This window comes from Musa acuminata, chromosome BXJ2-9 (assembly GCF_036884655.1).
Source record: "Musa acuminata AAA Group cultivar baxijiao chromosome BXJ2-9, Cavendish_Baxijiao_AAA, whole genome shotgun sequence".
Classification (NCBI taxonomy): Eukaryota; Viridiplantae; Streptophyta; class Magnoliopsida; order Zingiberales; family Musaceae; genus Musa; species Musa acuminata.
Genome location: NC_088346.1, coordinates 42,996,698 through 43,008,043, shown reverse-complemented (window position 1 = coordinate 43,008,043; position 11,346 = coordinate 42,996,698). Strand labels below are relative to the sequence as shown.

Below are 11,346 nucleotides of genomic sequence, written 5' to 3'. Positions count from 1 at the left end.
AATAAAAATATTTTGGATGTGACCATATGAAAATTTATGACATTCATGAAAGATCCTTAAACTAGCCAAATTTATTTAAATAAGAACTAAAATAAATTGATCTCCCATCATTAGCTTCTACTGTATAGTAAGTCCTTCTGAGTTTATAAAACTGAAACATAGATAAATCTTGATGATAAAACATCTTAGTTAAATAGAGTAACTAAATATAGATTATATTTATCTATATAGATAAATATAAATAAATCTTGATGATAAGTTTTGTCACTCAATGGGCAACCTTGTTACCATTCCTGAAGACATTAGTAATACAAAAACTATCAGAAGAATCCAACAAGTATTATATATACACATTACAGTCTAAATTCTTCAAGGAGATGTACAGTTCTTCAATGAAATGAATGTCTCTTGCCTTACCTCCCCTCCCCTCTAATAAAGATGATCGAGGGCTACGTGCTAATGCGAGCCTTGGCCATGCCTCCATCCCACTAGGCATCCTTTCTACCTTGAATTGTTGCCCATGACCACCTCCACATGTGTATTTACTCACCTTCCTTCGTTACTTGCAACTGATGGCGAGAGTGCATAGGTCACACTCGACTTGCATCATCAATACTGTATCACCAACACTCTCCCCAACCAATCGTCATCCATGACTGACGACAAAAAGGGCTATGGGCAACGATGATTAGGGTTAGCATGGCTAGCTCGACGATGATTAGGGTTGGCATGGCTAACCAAGATAAAATCATTATTTATGAAAAAATGGGATCATCATAATATTTTTTTTAAGTTGACACTTTGCAAGATTTTCTAAAAGTTAGAAGTTTTTTCTGGAATTTGGCCTGCTAAGATAACCGCACCATACAAAATAACCATAGTTGGTATGTCCAAGAAGATCAAATATTCACTTGCTAAGATAACCATAGTTCATCCTATTTTATTTTTTGAAATGATCCAAATAAGTTAGTGGGTGAATAGATTCATAAATAAATATTAATAAAAAATAAAAAATAATTCTTAAGGTTCGTGACACTCTTTATCGCTTTCTATCATTTACATTACATGTTTATTATTATTTGTTTACATTATGTTTTGCCATGTTTTTAGGTTAGTCTAGATATATTTTTCTTGACACTCAATCCAGTACAGTCACCTTCTTAGGAAAACATTGCACGTCCTGGATTTGCTCTTTCCCAAGAACCTAATCCATGACAAGGACCCAAGAAAGAGAGGCTCAGAACGAATGGAGAGTGGGCCCCGCCCCTCGCCTTTACTAGCGGAGGAAGCTAGTGGGAGCAGATGGGTGGTGTGTGCTTTATGTCCTGCACAAAATCCAACCCACCACCCCCTTCACCCGTTGCATGATCCTCGTGTCACCCCTCTTGTAACCCGCCCAATTTTGTTCCGAACCTGCAATAGTAGCAGACACCAGCCTTATAAATAAAGAGTTAAATCCAGCATTGCGAGTGTGGGACTCAGGTGATGGTGACTTCTCCGTTTTGATGCCGAGTAGTCATCTACCCTGCCATGCCATGTGGAGACATGCCTGCTAAATTACTGTGACTAATTATATTTTCTGTAGTTAATTATCTTTAATATCTCAATCTTTACATTTTTTAAAATTACATTGACATCCCGAGAAACATTTATATTCATTTATTATAATAACATTAATTTTACCAAAAATAAAAAAATATAATATAATTTTAATATTTCAATTAATGGTAACGAATGACGATACGGGTCACAACGGGCTATTGTGAATAAGAAAAGCAATGGTAAGAGATGAGGGCTATTCGATAATTGTATCGATGTTGATGCAGATGCAGAGCAACGCTGCTCGTATCGATGGTCTTTTCGTCACTTGGTAATTACATCGGTGCGGTATAGAGCGGTCCTCATCTCTCGTTGTTATTCTCTTTATCTTTCCTAAATTGTTATTATGAATTATGGTCTCAAGGGAGAGCGGATTATTATTATGAATTATGGTCTTAGGGGAGAGCGGATGTACTTGATTAAGTGCCATGAAAAGTGTATTTGAATTAAATTGACAAAACATAATATAAAAGAAAAAAAGTAAACATTTAATATAAAAATAGAAAGTGACAAAGAATGTCACGAACCTTCAGAATTACTGTTGATAAGTGAACATTTTATCTTCTTAGGACCTATATTCACTACATGAAAACTCCTCACAATTTTTTATTGCTCAAAAGACTTTTAATAATAATATATATTTTATCACTAAAAGATCATAACTAAATCTTTTGAGATTATAGATTAGTCACAGTTTTGCCACTAATATTGTCAAAAAAAAAATGTAGATTTTGTGATGACAAATTATGATTGGTACGAGGGTGAATTCTCGAAAAAATATGAAAGTTTATAGATTTTTTTTTTTTTTTTTGCAGAGCATCCCAACTAAAAATTCTCATATAATATTTTTTTTAAATGATAATCCTACTCTTATCAATTATTGCCCTCCACTTGTCAACCATCCCCTTTTGCCTCGTAGATTATCCTCCTCTAGCCGCCTACGCCTATGTACATGTGAGGGTTGGCACCGTCAATCACCCCCATGCATGCGGGCAAGCCCTGTTGGTTGCCCCCTCCCCTAGTTGTCTGTGTCTCTACGTGCAAGTTGGTCCCATTGGTTGTCCCCTTCTACACACATGTAGGTAAACCCTATGAGTCATTTCTCTCTCCTCTCCTAACTACTTATGACTCATTGTGTGGGTTAGTCACCCCATCCACACACACGATGCCCTTGGGGTCAAGTGAGGGTGGGCATAGCGGAAGTGACAACAAGGAAGAGAAGGTGGTAGTTCCAAAGATAAGTATAAAATAATCATTTCACGTGACAAGAATTTTTTAAAATTTAGGTGATTCATAACAAATTCACAAAGTTTGGAACATTTTTTCAAAATTTCACTCATGTTACAAATGATATTTTTATTGACGGATATTATTATTACTGTCACTAAAATAATTATCCATGTAAAAAATGTCACATATTTTATCATTAAAAGATCTTAACTAAATCTTTTAAAATGAGATATTAGTTATAGTTTTATCACTAATATTATCATGAAAATTTTAGATTTTGTGATAACAAATTATGATTGTTACAAAAGGAATTTTCATTGACAGATATTATTATTACTATCACTAAAATAACTATTAGGGACAAAACATATAGTATATTTTCACTAATGTTTATTTTATAGTATATTAATTTTTAAGTTTAAATATATATCAAATTTAAATAGATATGTGATCTGGACCGTCGATTGCAATCTGGAGCATCGGACCGTCGAGTGCAATCGGCAGCATAGTTGCACCTAAACCTCATCCGTGAAACCCAAATCTAATCGTACCGCGAACGGCGTCTTCCTCCCACCTCAGGCGTGAAACCCAAATCATAGGAGCATAGGAGCACCGCGAGGCCCAAAGCTCATCCGTGGATGAAACCTCAGGCGTCTTCCTCCCATTTCTCACCGTTCGACCCCTTCTCTTCAGCAAACCCTAATCCAAAGAGGAACAGATAAACCCATTGGATTTGGAGATACGGAAACGACGAATTCGGCTCCAACATCGAAGATCAACCTTGAATACGAGGTAATAAGCCATCCCAACTATCCTCTGGCACCCATTGCATCTTGCCATCTACTATAAGGTCAAATAAACATTTGATTTATTTCTTTCTCTTTCTTCTAGTGGAGTCAGTGTTGCATCCGCGTGTTCACGATCTGAAGAAGAACAGGATCAAGTGAGTTTAGTAGGATACGCATTACAAGTTCGTCGCCTTGTCGTCGGGGAAAAGGAACAACAAGGAGAAGATGATGCGGCGCAAGTAGGTGATTCTTGTGTTTGTTTGCTTTATGAAGATTTAGTCACTTCTCTCTTATTTGCTCTTCTGATTGTTGTTATTTATTTCTCCGTTCATATGGTGTGATATTCTGTTGGATGGACCTTCTTTTGCTTCGTATTTGATGATATTATGAAGCAAATTGAGGAAGTTTGATTGACTTGTTTGGGTTTTCTAGTGATTTGTTATATGCATGCAAAGATTCGATGTCTTTGTGTTAAAAAAAGCAACATTTTTTGGTGTTATTACATTCGAAACATCTACTTGTTTTGGGAGATGTATTTAAGGGTCACTTAACTGGTGTTAGGTTGAGGAAGTTTTCCTTATTCTGTTTCCAATTTCTAGTGCTTAGTAAGGTGGCATGAATCCAACCATTTTCTGTGTTGGTCAAGAATCTAAGCAAACCATGGCATCCTGACCACCCACCAAGCATCTCTGTGAACAAGCTTTGTTCTACCTTTTCTGTGTTTTGGTTGTCAGATTTCCAGAGTTCAGCTTTCATCATGAATCCAACCTCTGTTCCATGAATCTTCTTCACCGTATCAGCAACGGAACTCGTTTCTAGATGCCGCTGGCTGCAGGCAACAGCGACGGAGCTCGAGCGTTGCTTCCTCTTCTAACAAACTTTGATACCGCCAGCTGCAGGTAACAGTAAGATGGTGACCAAGAATCGAACAAACTTTGCTTTAGTTCCAAGGGTTGATCAAAGAACTCAACTGTTGGCCTAACCATTCCCCTTCCTCTTCTGTGCTTTGTTTATCTGCAAAGCAAACATAGATCTGCTTGGCTATCAATGACCAACTCCTAATTGACAGCAGAAACCTTTGCTTTCATTTTGGTGATTCCAGAGGGATGAGTTGAGAGGGATGTTTTGGTGTGGCTACTAATACTGGCATGTAAAGGATCAAGAGATCATTGGCTCATCACATTGCGGTACATGTTTGTGATGTGGTTGGCCACTAAATTCCTAATAAACAACATGGTTGATACTGGTCATGCATGGATTTGGAAGTTCAGAATTGTTGGTGAGGCAGCAGCAGCCTCAACCCCCTGGGAGTTGAAGACAGTTTGATCAACCCATTCTGTGATCGTACCAAAGCTGCTTAGATTTAGTTTTAATTACAGAGACATTGAAAAATAAATAGTTAGCTTTTCTTTCATAGATTAATGTTAAATGGTGAAGACGAGGTTTGATCACTGAACCATATAATCGATAATAAGTTATCGGTTAAACTAGTTGACTTCTTACAAAATAGAAAAATTAGGATGATGTTATAAATATTAAATATAATATAAGTAAGTTTAATGCATCAACATTAGTTTGCAATCAATGCCATGGATAATATGATAAGGGATTGCCTTCCAATGGGTTCCATTTGGGTTCGGACTTGGGATGTTTTAGTATAGGCATAATAAGAACATTGGGCTTGGGCTTGCTATGTCTTGGAATTAATTTAATTGGTCCATTATATTTCGATAGAGTCATTCAAAAGTTTCACTTTCATTCCGCATGTAGATTGGTCTTCTTAATTCATTTATCTCCCCCACAATATAACTCATTATTCTTATTAATATATCATTTTTCATAGGTTATGTGCTGATACTATGAGTTTGCAAAGGTACAACAGGAGAAAATGCAAAAAAAGATAATAATTGAAAGATAAAAGGAAGAAAAAAAGAGCTAATTACTAGAATAATTTTGGCTTAAGGAGAATACAAGATAAAAAACCTCATACTTCAACACGTCAAAATGAAATTATACAGTCGAAAAAAATAAATGTAATATCAGAAAATAACTCAGTTCATTGGTCCATTCCACGATAAAACCATTATAATTTGTTGATCACTTTTTACAAGTTATAGTATATAAAGAAAGAATAATAAGAAAGAGTTACAATCATATCAACATTAATCAAATAAATTATTTCTTTCTTTCTTTGAGAATATAAATTTCAAATTTGACTTGTCAAATAATCTTCCTAACCATTTCTGTTAGCTAGATAGTCTTTTTCCTATTTTTAATTATTTAATTTTTTTCTTTATAATTAATGTAGAAAAAATTGAACATATTCTGGATATTACCATATGAATATTAATGATTTTCTCGATGTATCCTTAGACTAGACAAATTTATGCAAATAAGAACTAAACCAAATTGATCTCCCATCATTTGCTTCATCCTGAGTTTATAAAATTGAAATATAGATTAATCTTGATGATAAAACATCTTAACTAAATCAAAATATTTGATATCAAATTTAGTGTAAGACAAGTTCCAACAAAAAAAAAAGTATTTCTTTTTTAAAGAAGCAAGAAAAGAGAAAAAAATAAAAGATAATATCCCAAATAGTAGGATAAGAAAGAAAATAATTACCTCATAGGATAAAGACCTTGCAACTCTGTGCAACTTAATTCATGGATCCATTATCTGTCCTTTTTATGGGTCTCAAATAAAAAAATAGTAAGAAAAAATACGATCATATAAATGCTAATTAATTATTTTTTTTGGTTTTTTTCTAGAGAAGTGAGCTTCTAAATTTGCTTTGTCAAATAAATCCTTTTTTTTAATATTTCTTTCTTGTGTTTGATGATTCATTTCCTTTTTTTTTTCACAATAAATCTAGGAAACAAAATTAATAATATTCTAAATGTTACCATGCGACAACTTATGGCATACACAAAATATCTCTAAACTAACTAAATTTATTCAAATAAGAAATAAACTAGATTGGTTACACAACATTATGACCCCCAAACTGTTATGTGCTACATTTGAGATTTAATACTTCCGACTAGAAAAATATAAAAATTGCACATATGATAAATAATATGAGATCTTCTACAGCCATGATTATATAGAATTTGCTCTATAGTTTTTGAAGAACACCTGCAATCATAATATAATGACACCTTCCTATTCATCCACCAAACAATTTCACCCTACATAACAATCTTACATGGTGATGTGGATTGTCTCTGAAAGTTATATTTATTACCAAACCACAAGACATCTCTACATGATGGATTGTTGAAACACTATGATTTATTAGTTAGGCATATTTGCAGATTTGGATGATTTGAAAGTGTAATATCTGGAAGTTTCAGTGATAATTTAGGCTGATTAACTTGATACTTTATTCCCTAAAAAGAACCCAACAAAAAAGAAACTTGATATGTGCTGGTTTGTATGGAATAAGGACTAATTATCCCCTATCGACAAGGAGTATGAATGATGCTAATGGGATCAATAAACAAGTTTCCTCTGTATCTTAGTCTTATTCTAGATCAGACGTTTAAAGCCAACTTAAGCATGGAACATAGCTGAATCAAAATGAATTTTTTGATGCCTGGTTTCTTAGTGTTGTGGAATTATGAATGCTAAAATAAAAAAAACAATGAAATTTACTTAGTTGGGTGGAGTGAAAATGCATTATGGATGATGTGATTGAGGCACCTAATTTGTAGAATCTTACTAAATCCTCAGAACTTTTGACTCTAATATGTATTGATGTAGCTTGGTTAGCACTTCCTTTTCCTTAAGGAACAACTTAAATTGAGTTATATGAAATTTGATTGTCAAACTGTCGGCATGAACATTGATTGATTAAATCATCCCTTTTTGAATATCAAATTATAATGCCTACTTGTTGCTCAGAGACAGACTAATAAATCCAAGCTTTGCCCCTAAAAGTCTTGAAGTTCTTATGTACACCAAGAACACACAAAATCTCACCTTTTGCCATAAAACGTGCAGCTAAAATGATTGGAGGTAGAGAAAGCAACATTGTTATACTGAAGCAATATATATATGGATGGGCAAGTTGGTCCTTCTTGATGTTAGCTGAAGTGATGGAGGTTGTGAAATGTGATGGACCACTTAGACAATGTAGCAAAAAGGCTAAAAAGCATCACTTTCCAGGGGACAAGGAGACAATGTATTGACAAGCAGGAAAGGACCACTGAACTAAGGTTTGATGGAAGGTGGAGGAAGAAAAAATGTGACTACATAGCTGTACCTTTACTTAATCATTCTTGGATGATGATCTCTTCTTGAAAGTGAAGCTTTGTTGTTGGTTACTGTGATCACACTCCTATGAGATGGAAATCATACAGATTCTTCTACCTTTGAGTACCAAAGAGTGAAGACTGCCAACCAAATGGTCACTAAACACAGAATGAAGATAACGTTGGAATTTTGACCGAATGCAAAAGATTACAATTTATTAGGTTGATGTAAAAATTGACATTGTAAAATTAGATTAACAAACACCTGAAAGCAAAAAACTCTGAATAGGCTTCTCAGACAATAACAATAATGATAATGATATTAATAACAAAATATTGAATAGAACAACGAAATTATATGTTCTTTCTTAGACAAAAATGGAGAAAAACTAAAAAAAAAAATTTTGGTAAAGATTTTAGCCACCGATACTTTGAAACATTACATTTTTCTTGATGGAATGACAAGATCAAACAATGTTTATTATGAATTAGGAACACATATTATCTACCTATACATCTCAAATCCAGCAGATAAGTATAGAGAAAAATTTGTTTCTTGTATTTGTTTGAGGCTTTCTCAAGTAAAGATGAATCTCTGATTACTCCTTGGCCTTGAAGTCCATCAAGGTAGTTTCACAATACATAGTGCAGCTGAGAGGCTTGTTGTGGACTAGAATTTATGGTGTTGGTAGTCATTTCTATTTATTGTACCTCTAGAATCATTTATAAATTATGGAATATGAGGTCCTTGTGAGCTTTTCTCAATTTAATTGGTGTTACATTTGCAATAAATGTTTAACTTTCTATTTGCTATCGAATAAGTTAAAAATGATCCCTAAATCCTTTTTCCTTGTTGCCATTATGCAGTACTTCTCAAGTCTCATGTCCATGATTATTAGTCACTGCTCAAAATTGACTGATTTCTGATGGCATTTTAATCCAATCTTTGTAGTTGATTTCAGCAATGGATTGACATGGACACCCTGCGCAGCTTCCAACAAAATTTATTGCAAGTAGGCAACCACTTGCTCTGAAATTTTAGCTAAAAACCGATTAATCTCTTTCTTAAAACATTTGAAGTATATTTCTACCGCTTGTAAGGCACTGTTCTGTGTAAAAAAATTATGCAGATTGTTCTCTTCTTATGATCATCTGATACACTTCATGGTATCCCTTTCTCTGTGACTGTTGCATCAGAACAATCAGTGATGATGGATTGAGCTCCTCCAGCCGCACACGAAGACATTAGCAGGGAAAATGATTATCATGTTTTCTTTTAGACACTAGCAACTCCAGCTGCGTATGAAGAAAAGGTCATCAGATATGTTCAATCAAGCAGCCAACTCTTGCTACCTGACTGGAAATTTTGGCCTTTATGATGTTTTCTCCCTTGAGAAAAGATGGCGTGACATGATCAGATTTTGTAATATGAAAGAGGAAAAAGCAGACTATAAAATACCATCAAAAATAATAAACAGGGATTTGAATGTTCCTAATTTAACTAGAGCTATTGCTTGATGATAAAGATCAATGTATCCGATTCTGACTGTTCTTGGTTTTTTCCTAGAAAAAGATACCAACCATTTCAAACAGTGCCACTGATGAGCAAAAAAGATATAACAAGAGTTAGGGGTCAGTCTGTAGATGATCACTGCCATCAATGAGGAATTGATTTGATGGTGATCGGTTGTCTCCACACCATAATTGATGAGTTCGTTTTCCATGTCTCTAGTGGAGGTAGGAAAACAAAAGGTTAAGGAGCTGTAAAATATATGTGCAAGTGGATTACAGTTAGTCATGGAGATGATCTGGTGAAACCAAGTGGAAAGTGGCAGGTGTTGGTGGGAAATATCTCATGAATTCTCACTCTTTCATCACATATCTTTCTCTTTCCATGGTCAGCTCACACCAGAGAAAGTGAAGAACAGTGCATCAAATTCCTTAAAGAAGAAGATAAATGGTTCTTGCTTCTTGCTAAGCTTGCAGAAAGCTAGTATTGGGAAACAACTAGCAAGCAAGATCTTCCTAATCTTTTCATCCAAATTACCCAATCTTATCTTCAATGATGGAAAATAGGATTTGGAGAGCCAGAGAGGCATCTCTAGTCGGCAAAACAAGGTCAAAAACCAATCCATCTGCATCCATATCTATCTACCTTTTCAGTAATGATAGAAGCCACCTATGAGCACAGATTGCAAAGTTCAATCTCTAGTCCAAAAGAGCAATGATTTTTGACTGTTTGACACTTAAAGCTGCATGACTGATTTCTTCAGGAACTTGGAAGAGTAAACTGCTGGTCATGATCAACAGATCTAGAGATCATTGTGTACATCCATGTCAAAATTGGTGAGTTGTCCTGCTAATAGTGCCAATGCATTAAAATTCATGTAATCTATACCAGTAATTAGCTGTTGTGTTGAGCTACATGCATCTAATTTACATATTGTTTGATGAGTTAACAGTGTGGGCTAGCAAACTAATCATGCATCTTAATATTAGGACAAGTAGAACCTACTCCACCTCATAACAGACCATAAGCTCTAAATAACTAAGGAAAGAAGATATAATAATGGCTTGCCTTTGTCTCAATGTTGTCTCCTTTGCTCTGGTTTTTGTGACTTGAAAGAGGAGCCACTATGATGTTTCCGTCTCTAAGGAGGCACGCAAACAAGCCAATCTCACGTGAGATGGAAGCTCTTCAAGTCCACATCTAAGAAACTTCACATAGAAAATGGAAGAACAGAAGTAGTGCTACTCATCTGTGGTGGATGATATGTTGTGGTGATGTAGTTCATTTGGCACAGAAAAATTAACAACATTGTTTCTCTCTGAGTGAATGCCTCCAGTCAACTACAGGAATTGCAACTGGACAAAATTGTTTGAATTGAAATCTTTTGATCAGAGTGCAGGAACATGTTAGCTGTCTAAATTTCTTCATTGTCTACTCAAAATATGTCACTAAAGAAGAAACTTCTTTAGCACAATAATCCAATATCAATCAAACAATCATGACATCTTCAGTGGTAACTTGCAAATACATCTTTGATTCATTTCTATCACAACATTGGTCTCAGTGCTTGCACATAATTTGCCCAAGAACTGTAGTGGTTGGTGAATAATCACCAAGATTATTTATAAAGGAAAGGGACATGACTGAGATAATGTGTCTAGAAGATTTGGAAGGTGATCTGAATTAATCAGAGTAATGTGTGTTGCTTAAACATTTAATCAACTTATAACATGCACAACATGGAAATATAATTGCTATGTTGGAATGGCTCCTAACACAGTCACATTCAAGGCCATAAGACAGACCAGAAATAAAATTTCTCCCTGTCACAACCAAAGATGATGAGATGGCTACGTTTTGTGTGCTATCATCAAATAGGGAAATCAGCATGATTCATTGGATTCTCAGAACAGGTGTACAATGACCTTTCATCCTCAAAGAAGCCAGTTGAGGACTTCAA

At 34.8% G+C, this 11,346-nt stretch overlaps 1 long non-coding RNA gene across 2 annotated transcripts; it reads left to right on the top strand.

Annotated features, from left to right (window-relative positions):
- The first annotated feature begins 3,376 nt into the window (after positions 1-3,376).
- LOC135623899 (uncharacterized) lies at positions 3,377-9,440 on the top strand. Of its 2 annotated transcripts, none has more exons than XR_010491557.1 (4): positions 3,377-3,621; positions 3,721-3,856; positions 8,829-8,889; positions 9,007-9,440. It is a non-coding gene; the product is annotated as an uncharacterized LOC135623899 (long non-coding RNA). The 2 variants fall into 2 exon arrangements; XR_010491556.1 differs by having other exon boundaries at positions 9,074-9,435.
- Positions 9,441-11,346: the final 1,906 nt, after the last annotated feature.